Raw genomic sequence first — 20,481 nt, 5'->3', positions numbered from 1 at the left:
CTTCCTCCCTCCCTCCCTCCCTCCCTCCCTCCCTTCCTTCCTTCCTTCCTTCCTTCCTTCCTTCCTTCCATTATCCTCACAGGAAGCAACATGTGCTTTTAAAATCCTTACTATATTACTATGTTTATACATTTATTAGTGTGATCATTTGGCTAATCCACCTATTTCTCAGTAAATTCTATCATAGACTCCAGTTTTGCTTATAGTGATCTTCCTGTCACTAACTTTGTGTCGGAATTTCGGTAGATATTTTTAATTATCCACTGAATAAATGAATAGATGGATAGTCTTTCCACTGCACTTGTTTGATTAGTAGACACTGTTGCTTATGTATGTGTTGAGACATGCTGATGTGAGCTGCTGAGAGATAACTGGGATGTCTATGAAGAAGAAATCTGAGACAAATATTCCCTGGGTGTTTTTTTTTGTCTCCAATTCTGGGTCAAGTTCAGCTTCTTCTGCATGTAGGAGCAGCCATTGTTCTAAAGTACCTGTGATCCATGTGGCTGGGGTTGATTGGCTATGGAATATGAGGATCACCAGTGTTAGCTCAGCACAGCTCAGCTCATCTTACTTGATGCGCTGGGATCTACAGGCTCTGTCCTGGCTTATGCCACGTGTGTTGGCATTGGTATTCGCTCATCTGGATTTCACCCGACTTAGTGAGCTTCCTAGTTCTTTGGTTTTCTTGGGAAATCATAGAGAGTGAGCGATCATTAGAGTATCTGGTTCTTAGCCAGGAATGAAGCTGCAATGGACTGGAACCCTCTGACTATAAAATATAGAATGAAAGCCATACTACCGGGAGCATATTTAATACCCACAGGAAGGATACTTTTTTTTTTGGAAAGATGCAAGATTTTTGTTTCTCAGGTACTTTAGACAAAATCCTGTTGTGGTGTCTCTTAGAGAGGTGCAACAGAGCTTTCTTTGGAACCCTATTCAGGAATTCTGTGATGGAGTTCTGAAGATAATCAAGTCTGTCTCCTAAAGGACTCCATGACTTTCCATTAGCTACTTTTGTCATTATTGCCTTCTCTCAAACTGACAATGCATATGCATGTGTTTAACAGTGTGTATAGAGAGAAGGAGGGCTACAATGTGTGATACTTGAGAACTTCTAGGACATTCTGAAAGGAAGGACAGATATTATCATAATGTGTGTATGATAACAAGAAATGTGGAAGATCATGTCAAAAGCAATCCACTTAAAAATTCCCTGTCTGTACTTATAGAGAGGCATGGAATCACTTAGGAGAGTCAAAGCAAGGCAAGTCATTAAAAACAAACAAAACATAGACACAGAGGAAAAAAACCCAACAAACTGAGAAAAATAATAAAACGCTAAACGTTAAAATTGTTCAAAAAATACCAGTTGTTGTTGTTATCTAATTCACCATACTGTATATAAACTAGATTTCCAATCTTACTTTTCTTTGGAATGTTAGTAGTGGAGAAGAATGTGATTGTATGCCTAAGGTTAGTTGATAGGTGGAGAAAATTTTATAATCATTTTCTCCCATCAAAGGCTCAGATATAACTCCACCAAGTTCCGTATGGTTAATAAATCCTGATGAGTAGCTAAAGCTGATTTAGTTTTATATTAGAGTTGTATCATATTAAATATTTCTTTTCAGCCTCATTGGTATGCACGACACATGAGCATGTATCATATTAAATTTAAATCAATTTCTCATTTCGTCCTCTTCCCAAAAATGTGATCTAGTTTTTAACTGTGAGATGCCAATGAGTTGCTATTCCTGAAGGAAGCTTCCCTTTGGCTTATTTTAAGGCAGATGATTTAAAAATGATTAATTTAGGAATCAAGAAAACATGTGAAACTGCACGGCTTGGAGCCAGCCTCCTTAGTTAGATCCCAATAAGCCTTTAAAATATGTGCTGTCATTGTGAAGCTCAGTTTTCCAAGCTGGACTCCAGTATTTGGCTAAGAACTTTCTTCTCTTTCCATGGTTGCTCTACACAGAATCTGGGGGGTACTAAGATTGATGAGGGAATCTGGCTTTGAGGTTTTGGAGCCAGCATTAGCACTTCTGGGTGATGACAAATTGTAACCCCCTCCCCTTCCCCCATTTTTTTTTTGCTCTCTTCCCTTGCTTTCCAGTATCTCTCTTCTTCTAAGTATTTTTAGTGTGTTCTTTCTCAGTTTTATACATATTATTTTTATTATTCCCCCATTTCTTTAGCTTAGTCCTGTCAGACACTTTCTTCCCCACAAATCTTTTCCCCACATTCTTTTCCTTCTCTTGTTTTGTGACCCACTGTGCTGGAGACTTTTATGTGAATTTAGCACAAGCTTCCAAGTTAGGATCTTCCCAGAGGGGGAAACATCAGTTGAGAGAAGCCTCTATTAGATTGGGCTGTAGACAAAACAGATGGGCATTTTCTTAATTGGTGATGGATGTGGGAAGGCCCAGCCCCAGTTTAGGTAGTGACATGCCTCAGCTGGTGGTCCTAGGTTCTCTTAAAAAGTAGCCTCAGCAAGCCAAAGGGGAAAGCCAGGAAGCAACACCCTTCCATGGCTTCTGCATCATCTCCTGTCTGAGTTCCTGGCCTGACATCCTTCACTGGTGAACAGCAATGTGGAAGCATAGGCCCAATAAACTCCTCCCCAAGTTTCTCTGGCCATGGTGTTTCGTCCTAGCAACAACTGAACCAGTACACCCACTGAGTTTTACTAGATCCATTTGTGTCACCTTAGGTTGGGCTTAACTTTTTTATTTTTTAGTTCTTTCAACATAATTATTTAGTTATTCATTCATTCATTCACTTTACATTTCACTCACTGCCCCCCCCCCCACTGTACAGGTTACCCTTCTCCTACAACCCTTCTCCCATCCTGCTCCCCTTCTCCATGCCCCATTGGGTATCCCCCAACCCTGGCACATCAGGTCTCTGCTGGACTAGGCACATCCTCTCCAATGGAGGCCAGATGCAGTTGGCTAAACATTTTAGTCTGGTGAGCACACTTGTAGGGTCACAGCTGAAGATAATGACTCCCTGTCTGCCAGAATCTTCTAGCAGCCATTAATTCAGCAGGAAAAAGTGAGGCCCCATGAGCCCTCCCTAACCTAACTCTGTCATTGTTGACAGTGCTGGTTACTGTAACTGCCTAAGATAGAGGTGTCCTGCTAAAAGGTGGCAGATAGCCACACTGACCACCTTCTTGTCTTGGTGCTCTTTCCCTCGACCTGTTTACTTCCTTTACTCTCCAATCCCTTACTTCTTCCTGCCATCTTGGGAGCCAGGAGTTGCTGCCACTTGCTGCAGAGAAAGGCTTCTCTCATTAAGGGTGAGAGTAGCCTCTGTCTATCAGCACAAACAGTTATTTAGAATGTCATTTGATGCTGTGTCAGTTTAGTTAAAGAACAATTTCCCCTTTTATGCCTGTGACCTCCCCACGAATGGTTGTTGCCCGAGTTTACAATATCAGATATGATTCCATCCCATGGAAAGAGCCTACAGTTCAGAGTGCCTTTGGCCACTCCCATAACATTTATGCCACTAATCCAGGTAGTCATATCTTATCTGGCAGGTTCATAGCTTCACAAGGTTCATGGCTGGGCAAGACCACTGATGGTTTTCCTTTGTCAGCAGCCTGCACAGTACTGTCTAGCACTTGGAAAACTAGCCATCACGGATCAAGTTCCCATCTCAGTTCCAGCTTGATTTCTTTATATCTCACAATCACGTAACAGATGTGAATGGAAGCAAATGAAATGTTCTTTTTTTTTTTTAAATAGTGGGTGAGCCTGCATATATGTATGTGAACCACATGCTATCTAAGAGAGTGTCAGGGCCTCTGGAACTGTATAAACAGTGATGAGTTGCCACATGGCAGCTGGGGACCAATCCCAGGTCCTCTGCAAGAACAGCAACTGCTAGTAGCTACTAAATCCTGTCCCTAGCCCCTAGTATTACCTATTCTAACATCTGTGTGTAAAGTTGAAAATGGAATTATTCCTTCTGGATGCTTTACCAGGGATCTGCAGAAGAGAATCATCTCAATAGTTCAGTGTTGAGCTTAGGTTCCAAAAACCTATTCTTTATGTATAGCTTAGTTCATCTCACGGCCTTCAGCTCAGTGGTCTCCAGTGCTGCACAGCCATTCCTGAATCCTTCCTCTAGGGATGCCCACTTTTATTGAGTAGGGCCCTATATTTTCCCTCTAGTTCCTCTACAGATGATGAAGTGTATTTTCATTTTCTAGTTGTGTCCCGCTGAAAAAGCCAAGATCTTGTTTGCTTTGCTCACTAAAGTAAACCTTCAAAGTCAGCATGCTGTGTGGTAATTGAGTATGAATGGTGTATTAGTTAGGGTTTTACTGCTGTAAACAGACGCCATGACCAAGGAAAGTCTTATAAAAAACATTTAATTGGGGCTGGCTTACAGGTTCAAAGGTTCAGTCCATTATCATCAAGGTGGGAGCATGGCAGTATCCAGGCAGGCATGGTGCAGGCAGAGACCTGAGAGTTCTACATCTTCATCCAAAGGCTGCTAGTAGAAAACTGACTTCCAGGCAACTAGGGTGAGGGTCTTAAGCCCACACCCACAGTGACATATCTATTCCAACCAGGTCAAACCTATTCCAACAAGGCCACACCTCCAAATGGTGTCACTCCCTGGTCCAAGAATATACAAACCATCACAAATGGGTATGGTTATAGTGTCCTGTGTGTTATGTGCAAAGGTCATTCCGATCTCAATGATTCAGAAGTTGAGCTATAGCAAACTTAAATAATTTTCAGCAGCCCAGAGACAGTAAGAGATAAGTCATTCATTGATTTTTTTAATTGGATAGATGAATGAGTAAATGTATCATCTTTCACCCACTGCATGTGTGTGTGTGTGTGTGTGTGTGTGTGTGTGTTTATACCTTGAAGATAATAAGTTCAGAGAATAAAAACCAAGGCTTTAAAATGGATTAAGTCAAAGAAGTGGCCAAACTGTTCTCCCAACCAAGGTGAAAGCTCTTCCCTTTAATTTCCCCATCCCCAGCTGTGTAGCATATGTTTTTGTTTTCAGGCTCCTTTTTTTCGTTGTTGTTCTTAAAAATTCTAAATTCTGGGATCCTTGACAAAGCCTCGGTGCAATGCCAGATTGAAACTCAGCCACCCATATTTGCTCATTTTTGCATCAGATTTACTGTCCAGCAGAGGCAAGACTGAGGTCACCGAGTTAAAACTAGACCTTCATTTTACAGCATTATGCCTGGTGTAGGGCTGAATTCAAAGATTTATTGCTCAGTGTTAGTAGTTTGTGCAGAGACTGTTGCATGATTTATTTGCTGTCAGAAATGAATGGCTACGTTTTAAAACTGAATGCTGTTATTCCCCCAAATAAGTCATCATTTTAAAAAGTGCTTTAGGTTGATGTTGCTAGACATTTAAGGTATTGATGTGTAAATCAGTGACTGGTCATTGCACAGAAGAACGCTGGGGAGAGGCAGAAGTCGTGTTGTTTTCTCAATAAGGGGCTGTGTGCACCTGGGACTTACTCTTCTTCCTATTTGGGATGTTGCCTCTCACCTTTGTCCACAACAAGCTTTAATACTAGAAATGGAATGATGATGACTAAAATATGAATATTTGAAGAACAGCTTTAGAACTTTGCTTTGTGTGGCAGTTTGAGTAAGAATGACACTCCCCCCCCCCCCCCNAGGCTCATATATTTGAGTGCTTAGTTACCAGGGAGTGGAACTCCTTGATAGGATTATAAGGTTAGGAGGTGTGGCCTTGTTGGAGGAAGTGTGTCACTGGGGGTGGACTTGGAGGTTTCAAAAGGCCATGCCAAGCTCCCTCTCCCCCTTCCTCTCTCCCCTCTCTACTTTTGGACCATGATGTAGTTTTCTCAGTTACTGCCACAATGTTGACCTGTGTGTCACCGTGCCCCCACCATGATACCAAAAGCCATCTCCCTCTGTTGAGTGGTTCTTAAGCCAAATTAGACAGCTGTTGGTTTCCACTACCATGTCCCACTCACTGCACTTTTACACATACCTTGCAATGCTGGTCATTGTTCATTGTTCTAGCTGGAATCCTCTGAGTTTGGTGTCCTAAGTATATGGCACCCTCAGTAATAGGGGCCCTCAACCCCTGAGAGGGAACACAGGATACCATAAAGAATTCATATTGTTTTGGCTATTCACTTGAACTACCCTGACTAACCATTAAAAAGGGTGGTTTTGTGACTGGCACTGGAGATTTTGTTAGTCTCTGGTTCTTAAGGGATATGTTATTAGCCTGTGATTCTTGTGGGGTGCATTATTAGCCCATGAGGCTTAATTATCTATGTATGTATGTATGTATGTATCTATCTATCTATCATCTATCTATCATGTATCTATTTATCTATCATCTATGTATCTATATATCTATCTATCCATCTCCCACTCATCCCTTGCAGCTTTCTTCTCCCATTAGTGAATTAGTTTTAATCATAAAAGCCCTTTTCTAACTTTATTATAATAATTAATAAAATTACCTGAACAGTATCTTCATTGAAAAATAAGATAAAGATACAAGGACAAAGAGACTCCACAAAGAGACTTTGATTAGAGCTAACTTGGACATCAGTAGGCATCTGTAGAGACATTAGTGTGTACAGTGAGGCATACTCCATGACTTATATTTAGAAGAAATGGTCTGCTTCACATACATGAGACCCTGGGCTCAATCCCCATACTGCAACAAGCAAGTAAGCAAGCAAATAAACCAACAGTCTGAGTAAATGGTATTATTTGTTTTCCAGTTCTTTAAACAGGAAGCTCTCCTTTGAGGGGACTGAAAGAGTAGACATTTAGTGAGGACAGTTAGACGACATGTGGCCTAAGAGGCTCCATTCATGCTCTTTTGGGGTTTCAGACCAGCTGTGGGCTCAGCTGGGAAGTCTGAAATGTCATCATCAGAGGTGATGATGTGCAAAGTAGAGGCAGACAGTGACAGCAGCTGTGGACACTGTGGAGGCACCCGTGCTAGTGGCCTCTCCCTCCGTTGTCTCTAGAGCCAACGAGTCTAACTGTGTTCTATGGTGTTTTAGAACATGCTGGAGATTGGTACTTTATGCCAACCTCTTGTGCACATTGTGTATTTTCTTAGTAGAGTGAGCTCTTTAACACTTTTAGCTATCATTGACATTGAAAGTCAAGTGTGATAAGTGGATAGGTGTTGAAACCGGACAGTGATGGGAAGAGGGCTACTGAGTTATAGGGGTGCTTTGAACATATTTTTCATAGTCTTGCTGCTTCTAGTTTGACACTGTGGCCTCTAATCTTATCCCTCTGCAATCTGACATGAATGTCTTCCAGATTTTCCTTAGAGCTCTCGAGAGATAGCCTCGGAGGTTCTTTCTGCTATCTGTAAGCCTTCACTTGAAGTTCCATGAGTCACTCCTAGTGCCTCCCCTCCATTCATCTGCATTCTCTACTGAGTGTTCAGTGTTTCCTTAGTTGCTTTGCACAACAACTTGTTGCGAACACTGAACACTGTCCCATATTCCAGGACACCTTATGGCTGCCTGTCACATCGGAGCTAGCTAGACCTGTTGGGAGCACATAACCGTCATTCATAGGACTTAAAAAGGTGATTGACATTACCAGATTAGTCCTGTCCTAGCTGCATATAACTTGGGGGAAGAAGTGATGCTACTGTTAGCTTTCTGGCTCTTCATCTCTCATCATTTTATCAGGAACCAGATAAATTCTCAATGATTAAATTAGAGTCATATATCTTTGGGAAAGTACTTCCAGTGAGTTAACCTTGTGTGGTTTTGTTGTTCATTTTCATTCCTAACTTTGTAGAAATAAGGATTCTGCATTAAGAAGCTTGATTTTTTTTTTCTGTATGTAACAGGCCTCAGACTCTTATTCGCTTAGTCCCTTAGTCTTTAAAGAACTCAGTTGTGCATTCCTTAGAGTTTAGGGTCTCCCTGGACATGGATAGTTGCAGCATCGTCTTTACCTGAGAGTAATGGCAGATAGTTGCAGCTCTCTATGAAGACAGGGATATTTCCAGGGGACAGAGCTGAGAGTATCCATGTAAGAAATCCCACCTTGTAAGACGAAAGAAAAATTCTTATTATAGACTAGAACAAGGAGGAAGGCTGAGGGAAAGAATGCAGGGCTTACAGATAGCCCAAAGCTTGATTCCACAGTGCTAGCTAATGCTGCTCTTTTAGTTCATAGGGGCATGAATTCAGTGAGTTGTGTAACATCAGCCCAGATATTATGTTGCATGTCTGTTTTGACTCTTCTGAGGGATAGGGCTGGGCCTGTATGCCTATCCACTTAGTGAGGTAGGTGTGGCACTTTGAAGACTGCTTTCTTTCAGGCAGATTACAGATGGATGGAAATCTTTGGTCTTCATAAACGCTCACTGAACAGCTTGTGCTATGAATACATTCATGCTCATATTATTTATGTTACTTAGCTTGGAAATCCGAGAGCTGAAGATTAAGTCTTCTTTTTGCTGATTTTCTGCTCCAATGTGGTACTCTCTACCCCCAAACTGGACAGCTGTCTGTCCACTTTGTAAAGGAGGAGACAGTTAGGTGAGCAATTCTGCTGTGGGCTACCTTCATCCAGTGACCGTGAGTAGTAAAACCTCCATCCTAGCTCTCTCACCTTCAGCATTGAGGTAAGAAGGCTTCACCCCATACGTTGTTAGGCCCATTAGATGAGAGTGTGCATACCCAGTGTCATATACCCTGCTTTACACAATCCCAGGCATGCTTTCCATCTATGTGTGAAAAACTTAAAGCCCACACTCCTTCGTCCCGTAGGAGTGTGCCATGTAAAATGTAGATTTCCACAAAATTTGAAGGGGGCATTACATCTTCAGCCCTTCTGTGTTTAGTAGAAGATGAATACAAGACCTTTTTCATCAGAACAAGGAGGCATTTATCTGTGCATCTAGTCTAAGCTCTTATTTATTTATTTATTTATTTATTTATTTATTTGTTTATTTATTTTGTAAAGATAACAAGAGAAAAAAATTTACACTTGAGATTTGTCTCAGCATATCCACGTGGAGAACAGAGGAGGTAGTAGTGAGAGTGTCCTTTCACGATCAGGATCATTTACAGGTGATGTTAGGCCACCCTTAGGTTTCAGTATAGAGATGAAATTTTGTTTGTGTTTGGAAATGCAAAGCAGAGTGGACAGGGATCTATTACAGGAGAAGATGCGCCTATTCAAGCAGGAGGAAACTGTGGTCCTATTGCTTGTGCTATTAAATATATTTAAGAGGAAGACATAAACTCATTCTCATGGTAGGGTGACCTTCCTTTGTAAACATTTGACCATTTAAAGTCTTGAAAATGAAGGCTTGTATCCAGGGGGTAGAGAGCCACATGAACACTGGTGGCAAGGAGGATCAACAATATTAACTAACCAGTACCCCCAGAGCTGTGTCTCCAGTTGCATATGTAGCCGAGGATGGCCTAGTAGGCCATCAATAGGAGGAGAGGCCCTTGGTATTGCAAAAATCATATGCCCCAGTACAGGATGCCAGGACCAGGAAGCAGGAGTGGGTGGGTTGGGGAGCAGGGTGCGGGGAGGGTCTAGGGGACTTTTGAGATAGCATTTGAAATATAAATGAAGAAAATATCTAATAAAAAAAAAGAAATGAGCAGTCCTTCATTTTCCCTGGCTCAGTGGGATTCTCAAGAAGTATTTGGAGGCAAAGATTTAAGTTGGAAATTAATAAACTGATTTTCCCATGGACTTTGTAAGAAGTTAAATAATGTAAGAGATAGACATAAAAACAAGCAGGTTTCATTTTCATTATTATTGTTTATTTGCTTAATTACTATGATGGATATTTTCCTGGAAGATGGCAAATTTTCTCTCAATACTGAAGGCATATCATTTCTCTAAATAGGTTCATTAGCAACTCATTCTGATACCATATATTGAGAAGAGTTTATGGCTCTATCTAATGAGTTGTCTTTATTTTCATGCTAATCAACAACTATAGAGTTTCACCCCCAAAAGAAATGTTTAAAATAGATTGGGCTTTGTAATGGTATGGAGCCTGGCCCATTTTTTTGCCCACAAAAAATGGGCAAATTCACATGGTTTTACATAATATTAGATTAATTTTATTTTTTTTTTCCTTTTTTCAGAAAATAACTCACTTTAATGCCAGGAATATGTTGTATAGATACTAGACATTAAATATTTATTTGCCAGTGCACTGAGAGTTGATGTGAATGATGCTAATTAGGGAGTTTTTTGAAGCATTTGCCTTTGCTATGGAACCCTACAATGAAAGTAAAATATTTTTCTTTCAAATGAGTCTGAGAAGGTAAACAGGAGCTTTAATGTCTTGGTTGTCTAGGAGTTTCATAGCATGTAGAGGGAGGACATATGTAGGGCCGGAGAGGTCAAGAATTTGGTAAGGTATTTGGAAAGTAAACAATTGAAAAGGTTAAAAGTGTATCTGCCCTGATCCTGGGTGGTCCAGGCCAATAAACTTCACTACTCTTAGTACTGGCATTTCTATTCCTTACTTGGTAGTGGAGGAGTTGCATTTTGCAGGAGCGATGGGGACACTCCTTTGCCACGGACAGGCTGAACTCCTGATTCAGGAAGTGCAGGGGCAGGGAAGGGGCCATGGGCTGAGTCATCAAGCTTATACTAGAGACAGAAGTGAGCCACTTTGAGAGTCTATGACCTTTGGCTTAGAGAACGGAGCTGACTATGTTTCCTAGGGATTTGATATGGTGGATGCTAGAGAGGAGGTAGGTCCAAAATTGAGACTTTAAAAAGTCTCAAAAATTCTGCTTCCCAAACCTTTGTGCTGATAACCCGGGTCAATGACATGGCATCCCAGCTACTGTTGACAAAGATGCCAGGATGGGTCTCTGTTACACACTCTCGATATTCTTGATCTCGTTAGAGGTGCTGCTTCTTCCCCACTCACACAGGTCGCCTGCAGATGTTCTCTGTCCAGGTGTGGACAATGCTGTGGGCATTTGCCCAGTCTTTCCCATGTAAAACCCTACCTGTCGGGGGTGGAGGGAGAATGAGGATTACTAAGTCTCTCTTGTTTTTATCTCCAAATATTTAGAGACTGGTAGTCATTAGCAATAATTTCTTTCCAAGAGCTCTATGGTACAGTGTTGTTAACAGCAGCAGTGCCTGTGATCCCAGGACATGTAAGAAGATAGGAATGCAGTGTAGTAAGAAAATATACATAACAACACACTGCTGTATCCCCAAGTGTTCTGTAAAAGGTCAGCTGTGGTGTTTTGATGTTTTTTTGTTTTTTTGTTTTTTGTTTTTTTAACAATAGTACGTGCCAAAATGACTGTAAGTGGTACCAACATTCCAAGTGAGGAAGGGTTTCTAAAACCAAAGTGGGTTTATTTTGAGAGACTTGAAGGTGAGATGGAGTTTTGTTTATAAGAACCACCATTATAGCATAACAAGATTTCAATCAGAAATGTGAGGCAGTGCTGTACACGATGAGTTTGTGGGAATTTCAAGAAGAATTAACTGGCTGATACACAAGGTTTAAAGAACAGCCCAGAGATCAGGCCTGAATTCATCAATCTAATTATTAAGATTACAAATCTTAATGCTAAAGTCCGGTGTTTGAGTTAAACTACCTACAATTTTAATTTTGCAGTAATAAATGTCTGTACTCCTCTGCAGTCTTAGGGCTGGGGAAAGAGATCACCCAGGAAAGCACTTGCTTCTGAAGTGTGAGGACCAGAGTTTGGATTTACAGAACCCAACTGAAAAGCTGAGTGTGATGTATCTGCCAGTCCAGCATCTGGGATGCTGAGACAAAACCCAGCCAGCTACCACAGCCAAATCAAGTCTCTGATTCAAAGCATCAGGTATGGAGAAAGTGAGCAAAACACCGAACTTCAACCTCTGACCACCATGAACCTGTGCATATACATCCAAAGTAACACACACACACACACACACACACACACGCAGATGCACACACACACACACACACACATCAGTCAGTGAACCAGTCAATCAACCAATAAGTAAACAAACAGAATTCAAGTTCTGGAAGAGCATTACCAGGTGACATTGGCTGTGAGCTAGACATTAAAGTCATGCATTGCCTGAGACAATTAAAGGAAAGCCAACCACTCTTGGACTGCATAATACTAGCTAAGTATTAACACTGAGTCAGAGAGTTAAGCCTCCTCCACTATAGCAGCTGGAGGACAAAGCCGTCACCTGAGCTCTGCTACAGGTACAATGGTAAGAATAAAGGGTGACAACATGTGGAAGCCTTAAAAGTTGAAGGGGGGTGACACTGTCAATACTTTAGCTTCTCTAGGAAAGACAGCGAGGGTAGAAACCCAGACCCTGTCTGCTGGGGTTTGGCGAAGCTAAGAGGTTACAAAACCTGCTGAGTAGTAACCACAGCCTGTTGTCAGAGTTGAAGGGAAACCTCAGCTCTAATTCTCTCATGTGGCAAAATGAGAATATGTTGGTGGGGAACCATTAGATGGATTGATTAATTAGAGTAGAGATTAAAATAAAGCCCTCTTGTCTGTAAGAATTTTTTTGTGTTTACAGGAGGCAGTAAGCTAATTCATACCAGAATTGGCCTGAGGTTTGCTTTGGGAAAAACAATTTAAAAAATCATTTTAAGAAATGTCACTGGGCTGGAGGGATGGCTCAGCCGTTAAAGGCTAGGCTCACAACCACAAACATAAGAAATGCCATGAAAAAACTTCATGGAAGAATTCATTTTTGAATGATACAGAGTCTGGATATATATCTTATTTTCAGCAGACAGGTAATCTTTGAGAACCCAGCCACTACTGCCAACTGTGCACCACTTTCTACTACTGACTGTGATGTCATTGCCTTAACAATTCACTGATTGTTCTGACTTAGTTCATTACCTTCAGGATCCAGTACTTCCTATATGTCCATCAACGGGAACCAACCCTCTAACATATGAATCTGTAGGAGACATTCTTTAAAAAAGATTTCTTTCTTTATGTATATGAGGCATATCAGTACATGGTAGTGGGCATTGAATCCCATTACAGAAGGTTGTGAGCCACCATGTGGTTGCTGGGAATTGAACTCAGGACTTTTGGAAGAGCAGTCAGTGCTCCTAACTGCTGAGCCATCTTCCCAACTCCTACAGAAGACATTTCATATTCCAATGGTATAAGACAGAGACTATGTTTAATTGGTGGTAACTACTACTCAATTCATTCAAACACTGTTTTCCCACACTTGTAAGTACCTTGTACTGTGTCTGACATATTATCCAGATAGTAGGAGCCCACTTCTGGGGACATTCAAGTGAGACTTGGAATAGCTGCTTATGGGTCAATATAGAGGTTCAAGTTTATTCCAAAATCCAGCAGGAAAATTTTAGCAGTTTCATACACAGCTAGAGTCATGAAAAAGATACTGGGTTTATGGCATTTTAAAAACATAGGATGAAGGGTATAATGCTATGAAATAATCATTTACCCTGCATCTAGTTTTTTGATATATTTAGCTTCTAAAATCTGTCACTATTCAGAGCCATAAGCATGCCTTTTCATTCTAATGAGATGAGTGATTTTGATAACCCCAGAGTTGTGATAGGGAAGGGTTCAGTTGCCTGAGGAACCAGTCATAGGATGACGAAAGTTTCAGTTTTGCACATCCATCAACACACAGAGAGGAAAGGGCCTTAACCTTGAGCATCAATGTTTGCATCAGTGCATCATTGCATCAATGTTCACAGGTAGAAATATTTGCTATGAAATGAAGCTTTCATAAAGTCTGAAATTCTCACTAAGAGTTTGGAGAGATTCTCACTAAGTGAGCACGTGGAAGATTCCGGAAGGTACTGCTGAGTCCATTGTCTAATAACCTTTATCCTATATGTCTTCAGCTCTATTGTTTCATTATACTTTTGAATATGCCAATTTGCAGGTCTTCCCTGAGTTGTAAGTAATGCCAGCAAATTATTCAAGCCCAAGAGGGAGATCATCAGGTCTGTAGACTGTAGATGGTTTCTCAGAAAAATGGGCGGGATCTAATTGTGTGTGAAATCAACCATATCGTGTAACCAGTGTTCCAATCATATAATTATGTACTTGATTCCTCATGCAGCCGGACCCTTCCCTTCCTATTCAGAAGGAATCAACCCTCTCCTTACCTTGTGGGAGGTTGAAACTAGGGATACCCAAGTGAATCTGCTGCACGATTGAGGCCTTGCATTCTGGTTAGTTGGAAGAAAGCCTGTATTTCACACAGGTGGGTTACCAGGGGTCACAGGAATGCTGTCCTATATTTGGAGTAGAAAACTGGTTACAAAGAGTGAGAAGGGCAGGAGGGAGATCCAGCCAAAGTATTTATTTTTATATTTGATTTCATCTCATATCTATAACATTATAAATCTTTATGACAGCAAGATTATTCTGCCTGTCTCACACGACATATTTAAAAACATCTCCCTAGATACTATCATATAGAGGAAAAAAAATACCATCTCAGATGCCTGACATTCTTGCTTTATATTCAAATAAGTCAAAGGCCTATTCATTACATTCCACTCAAGCCTTTATGAACATATGTATAACATAAACATACTCTGAAATTTCTACCTCAATTCTTCAGCTTAGTTATCAAATGCAACTTGCTTTTTAGTTTGAGAATATTAAATTTGACAAGGAGATGAAGAGGAAGGCCTAGAGTGGACGAACACTTTAACATATATTGAGCTTCACTCCCTGGTTTCTTCTTCCTATTTGGATGTGAGGGTAGTCCACATGTCCCTGGCCTTTCTGGATGAAATATTGCCTCTGTGCCGGAAGAGTGCGAGGCAAAAATGCATGCGGAATTCTATGATGCTTAATCTAGACTCAGTGCATCATAGAAGGGAAACAACAGCTCTCTCTGGGGAATTTGGTCTATTCTGGCCAGAAGGAAAACTAGCATATTTTCAAGAGAGAAGAGATTAGTTTCAAGTGCTCTGTTCAAGAACAATTCCAGCTTTGGGCAAGATTTATTTCGCTGGATGTAGCCCCTGTACAGAAGAGAACCCTTTCCCTCCAGTGGCCCTTGAAAACCCTCACTTAGGTTATGACCACAATTTATATGATAAAAGGGCTATAAATGCAAAATTTAAGGAGAATGATTTTTTTTAATGCATAAAGCTTTGAAAATACAACATAGGTTATAATGGAAGTTGAATTGAAGTTTTTAGGAGAAGAATGACCTATCAAGTCATGTAGTCCTTGCACAGAGAAAATTAGATGCTTTGTCAGGGTCTAGAAGTCATACTGGATTTATCATTTGGCTAAGCATACTGCTTTTTGTTTTTACTTGGTTGTGCTAAAGACATTAAAATTCATCATTATTCCCACTATTTATATTTTTTTCTGCCTTTTGTAGTGCCAGCATCTGAAGTTAGAAATATATGAATACATATTTATGGTATACATTTTTCTTCCTCAATTCAAGCTACAGTTTTCTTTATCATAAAGAAATTTTACCTCCAACACCTCCCACCTTGTAGAGCAAACAGGCTCCTATCTCCATTGCTTCACTCCACTGAGAAGTCTAGTAGTAGCAGCTTCAACTGATAACAATTTTTTGCCTGTTTATATTATTATTATTATTATTATTTCTTGAAACCAGCCAGTGCATAGTTGGAAATGAGATGCTGTTTGCCTTGCATTTGATGTAAATATGAAGACTGTGGTCCCCCTTTTATTTTCCCTCTTGATCATTGCTATGTGTGAAGGAGGGTGCAACAAGGTGACTGGAAGTCACCTAAAGAGTTTTCATGGTTTAGATTGGTCTTCAATGATTTTTAAGGAAAATTCATGGGAAGGTACTTTGTGAAAACTCTGGAGTCAGCAAGCAGCCCTAATTTCCAACTGTCTGTGACTGCTTCCCTGTATGTAGTCCAGGACTAGTCTACAGAGAGCTGCATTCTCAGAGGTCCATACTCTTTGTCCTTTTACAGTGATAGAAGGCCAGGACAGCTTTTCTCTGCTGTTTCCCAGCTCCCAAAACCCGGCAGAAGAAAAGGTCAGGACTATCATGATTCATTGAACTGTGTGCCACAGGATATTGAAGGGATAAAATGAACAAGCATATCAGAAGGGCTTGTCAAGGACTTATCCACACTTAGGCTCCATGCCAGGAAGGAGCACGTGGCTTTGAAGGTGTTTTCAGGTCACACTGAAATGGAGGTGACTCCCAGGAACAGTGTACTATTCCCTTGTACACTGATTTTTTTTTTTTTAATGGTTCATGAGCACAGTAGCCGTTCGGAACTTGGATGTGTGTGAAGAAATTAATTACCAGTATAAATCGTAGTGATGCTATTGGCATAAAGGAGGACTTTGCAGTGACTTACATTACAATGCAAGTTCTGTGTTGGTGTGTGAAGCTTTCAGCCGGTCCATGTTTCAGATCTGCTCATTACTCGGTTCAGAACACCGGCTGTTGAGACACCATCTGTCAGTGGTGGAGGCAGCGGCGGAGGCAGCAGCAGCAGTAGCAGTGGCAGCAGCAACATCTGTCTTTCTGTCAGCTGACATCTGTGTTAACTCTCACTGAATCGCCTGAAGGCCAGTAGGTGGTATGTGGCTCAGGGGAGTGGCCTCTGTCCTGAAGCCATTAGTAGGAAGGTGCCCACCTTTTCACCGTGGAACGGTGCAGCCTGTGTGCTAAGTGCTGCCTTTCCTCAAGCTGGATACCCCAAACTTCTTCAATTCTATCATGCTCTAAATCTTAATGGTTCATCTTGATTTTCCTTCCTAATAATGCTGGCACACAGTGAGTGTTGAGTGAGTACCCATACAGCAGGTCAGGATGGGATTTTCTGTTTAGTGATGCTTAAGGTAACACTGGAGCAAACTGTGTTCTTTTTCTTCTCCAGTTTATGTCCTCTGCAGAACCTACCAATAGGACTGTTCTTTGAGAATGAGGTATTGCAGATGCAGTTTGCCGTATTGAAGGCTCCAAGAGTAGAGTGGCCTCTGATCCCTGTGACTGGTGTTCTTATAAAAGACACAGACCACAGAGGGAAGGAAGTTATGCACTGTCCAGACAGAGGAGAATTAGGCTTGCTGCAACCAAGGAACTTCAAGGATTACTGGCAACCTGCTGAAGCTAAGAAAGAAGCCTGCATCAGATTGCCCATGGAGTGCATCAGGGGGACATGGTCTTGTCAACACCTTGCTTTCAAACTCGCAGCTTTCATAACTTTGAAATAATACTTTTTTTTTGTTATTTTAAGTCATCTAGCTAGAAGTGATTTATTATGATGGCTCCAGGAAACTAATACAGACTACTCCATGTCCCCACTGGGAATCGGTACGTGTTTTGGAAGTTATGTTCACAAGTTCTAAGCACATTGGCCATATAGAGTTTGTTGAGCAAGCATGGGTTTGGATGTTGCTTCTTAGAAAATGTCATGGGGCTGGGGATAAAGAAATAGGATAAATCTCTACTTCATCCCAGTTGCCAGCCACTTATGTAAACTGTTTAACACATGTCCTGAGTGCTCATAGTGTAGCTCTAGCAAGCCCAGGGACACAGAAGTGAAAGAAACACATGCAGAGCCTGCCCACCTGCAGTTGGTTATCAAGGGGAAATAATAGTGTGAAGGCAGGCATGTGGTTGTACTGACATCCCTGAGTTGAGAGTGTGTCTGAATTGATCCACCCATTGGCTTATTTATGGTGAGGATTATAATTATCTGAACACTTATTAATGTAGCTATAGATAACATTTATCAATTTCAGTGGAATGGATCTTTTATCTTTGATATCCTTTAATACCTAATTTTTTATTCTGTCCTCACCTACCCTGCCATCCCTGTCTTTCTCTTCTTGAACTCACTGGGAACTGGTTTTGATGAGAACCACCATGGCAGTATCTATAACATGAACCCAAATATACTAAGATATTTGGTTATTTCTGAGCTGCTTTTATCATCCCTACAAATATATCTCAGTTATTTTTTTAATGATGACAGTAGCTGTGGAATGCAGTTATTGATCCTCATGAGATGGGCAGGGTTTAGTTGTTTCCCCAAGCCTAGGAAGTGGCAATGACAGGGTCAACTTAAGGCTTGTTCACTCTGGATCCTTCATGCCACCCATTCGAGTCATCACAGAATCTGGCTACAAGATGCAGAAACACATGTAAGACAGAATAATGAATAGTCAGCTTTCACATTGACAGCTACTGTATTCTCAAATTTATCCCCTTGCAACTACCCAAAAATACTTAAGTCACATTTGATCATCCACAGCTTTGCTCACAGACATGACATCTTTGTCTTCCTCACAAGTACATACTCAGAAGTATTCATCGGAGTATGTTCTCATGAGTTTAGGAAGGGGGGACTCTGCCAATCTATCTCATGCTATTTGTCACAATTCTTTGTTTGTGTTGTTATTTGACTTCATTTTTTTTCAGTAATGGGGTTAAACACAGGGTTTTGTACAGGCTAGGTAAGTGAAGCATATCTTCAGCTATCATCAGTATTCCTTAATGGTCTGTCTATTGGAACATGACTTATTACTACTGCCTCTTGGTAACTTTACCATTGAAAAGGTATCATTCTAAAAGGCGTTCTAAGGTTCCTAAAAGCAGATGTCCCATTCTGATGTCCCATAAATAGTGTTGCTGGCCTTGAGTTGAATGTAAATAACCAAAAGCACACCAGATGTGATGACTCTGAAGAGAAACACATAAGACGAGGTTTGCATTGAACTGGTGATGAAAATACTGAGAAGGGTATTACACGATATTTTGGAGCAATGCTTTTGTGTTTGTAGTGATGTTATAAAATAGAACCACTTCAGACGGTGAAAACCAGCTGTAGTTGGGCTCCTAATGATCTTACATTTCTTAGTTAATGCATTAAATATTGGTGTGTTTTTAAAATGTTTAGTTTTGGAAGGATGTATAACATCAGTAGAAGCAGTCTTACCTTCAAGGGGATTAAAAAGTGGTTCTTGAGGGGTAAGAAATCCATGCTGCTTTGTGCCTAAAGTAGATATATCCTCTCAGAATTTTTTTTTTTAAAGATTTATTTATTTATTATATGTAAGTACACTTCAGACACACCAGAAGAGGGAGTCAGATCTTGTTACAGATGGTTGTGAGCCACCATGTGGTTGCTGGGATTTGAACTAAGGACCTTTGGAAGAGCAGTCGGGTGCTCTTACCCACTGAGCCATCTCACCAGCCCATCCTCTCAGAATTTAATAGCAGTCCATCATAACCATGGTGTTGTGCTGGTATTGGTGGGGATAATTAGGAAATGGAGAAACCTAACATTTTCCTTGAGAAGCAATAAAGAGATTTGGAAGAATGATTGAGACCATGTTGAGCATATGGAGGGAATATTTAATAAGGTGAAGCATCTAAAGTATGAGGGTGTACCACCATACCCAGGTGCTCACTGCCAGCTCCACACAGACCCAATCATAATATTGTTCTCTCACCTTTATTCCTTCTCCTCACTCACTAGCACAAGGATGGTATATGTTTCCAGCTGTGATTGAGAATATACGCAGGCACGTGTTATCTCTCAGTTTTCAATGTATTGACAACTTATACATGAATGCTACCGTCACAAAGGAAGGGTCATTTAAGGTGATGGATTCTCTGGGTATCCTCCTCTAATCATTAGTACTAGTGTGCTAGTATTCAGACAACTGGTCCATTGAATGATTACTGTATGTGGTGAAACTCTTAAAACATAGTATCTTGGTTTCACAGCATAAGAGCCCCACTGTAAGACATCATTTTTTCCTAAGGGAGGGCTCTTCTACAATGATTTTGGACTAAGAGTGTAGAGAAAACAAAAGATCCAAAGATGTGAATGAAGAAATCAGACCAAATGGAGCTCTGCCCAGGGTCTACTTTGTTGTAAGAGGGGATTCCCTGCCTGGTGTGGTAACACACAATTTAATCTCAGCACATGGGAAGGAACGGCAGCTCTGTGAGTTCAAAGATAGCTTTATCTCCATAAAAAGTTCTAGACCAGCCAGAGCTACATTGTAAGACACTGTCTCCTAAAACCAAAATTCCCTGTGTTTATCTCAAGGAGTGGTGGGCTGGTAGAGTTAATTCTCATACAACCCAGGGTAGCAGAGATGTCCTCCAAGCAAGCACACATACATAGGCTTTAGATGCCAGTGTTTAATATTTTTAAGTTAAGAAATGCAAGTTAATTCCAGCAAAAACCACACCATCAGCTATCATGTCAAATTAATGTTATTATACTTGAATGTTATGTATTTTATTATTTTGTGCTTAATTTGTTATTTTGTTTGGCTTTTCTTGTTGAATCAGAGGTAGAACATATGGTATTTATTTTATGTTTTTCATTTACATATCACCAAGCAATAACATAATTAAAACAATTTAAGTCTATGTAATAGGTGGTGTAGAATAACATTTTTGCCCTGCTAAAAGGAGTATTTATATTATTTGGCTTTGAC

At 40.7% G+C, this 20,481-nt stretch overlaps 1 protein-coding gene across 1 annotated transcript in view; it reads left to right on the top strand.

Moving 5' to 3' along the window:
* Fbxl7 (F-box and leucine rich repeat protein 7) overlaps positions 1-20,481 on the top strand; it is a 394,685-nt gene that overhangs the window by 123,741 nt on the left and 250,463 nt on the right. The gene's annotated exons all lie outside the window — the stretch shown is intronic.

Source organism: Mus caroli, chromosome 15, assembly GCF_900094665.2.
Source record: "Mus caroli chromosome 15, CAROLI_EIJ_v1.1, whole genome shotgun sequence".
In the NCBI taxonomy this organism is placed as follows: domain Eukaryota; kingdom Metazoa; phylum Chordata; class Mammalia; order Rodentia; family Muridae; genus Mus; species Mus caroli.
Note: the sequence above shows the minus strand (reverse complement) of the source record. Positions and strands in the feature narration are given on the sequence as shown.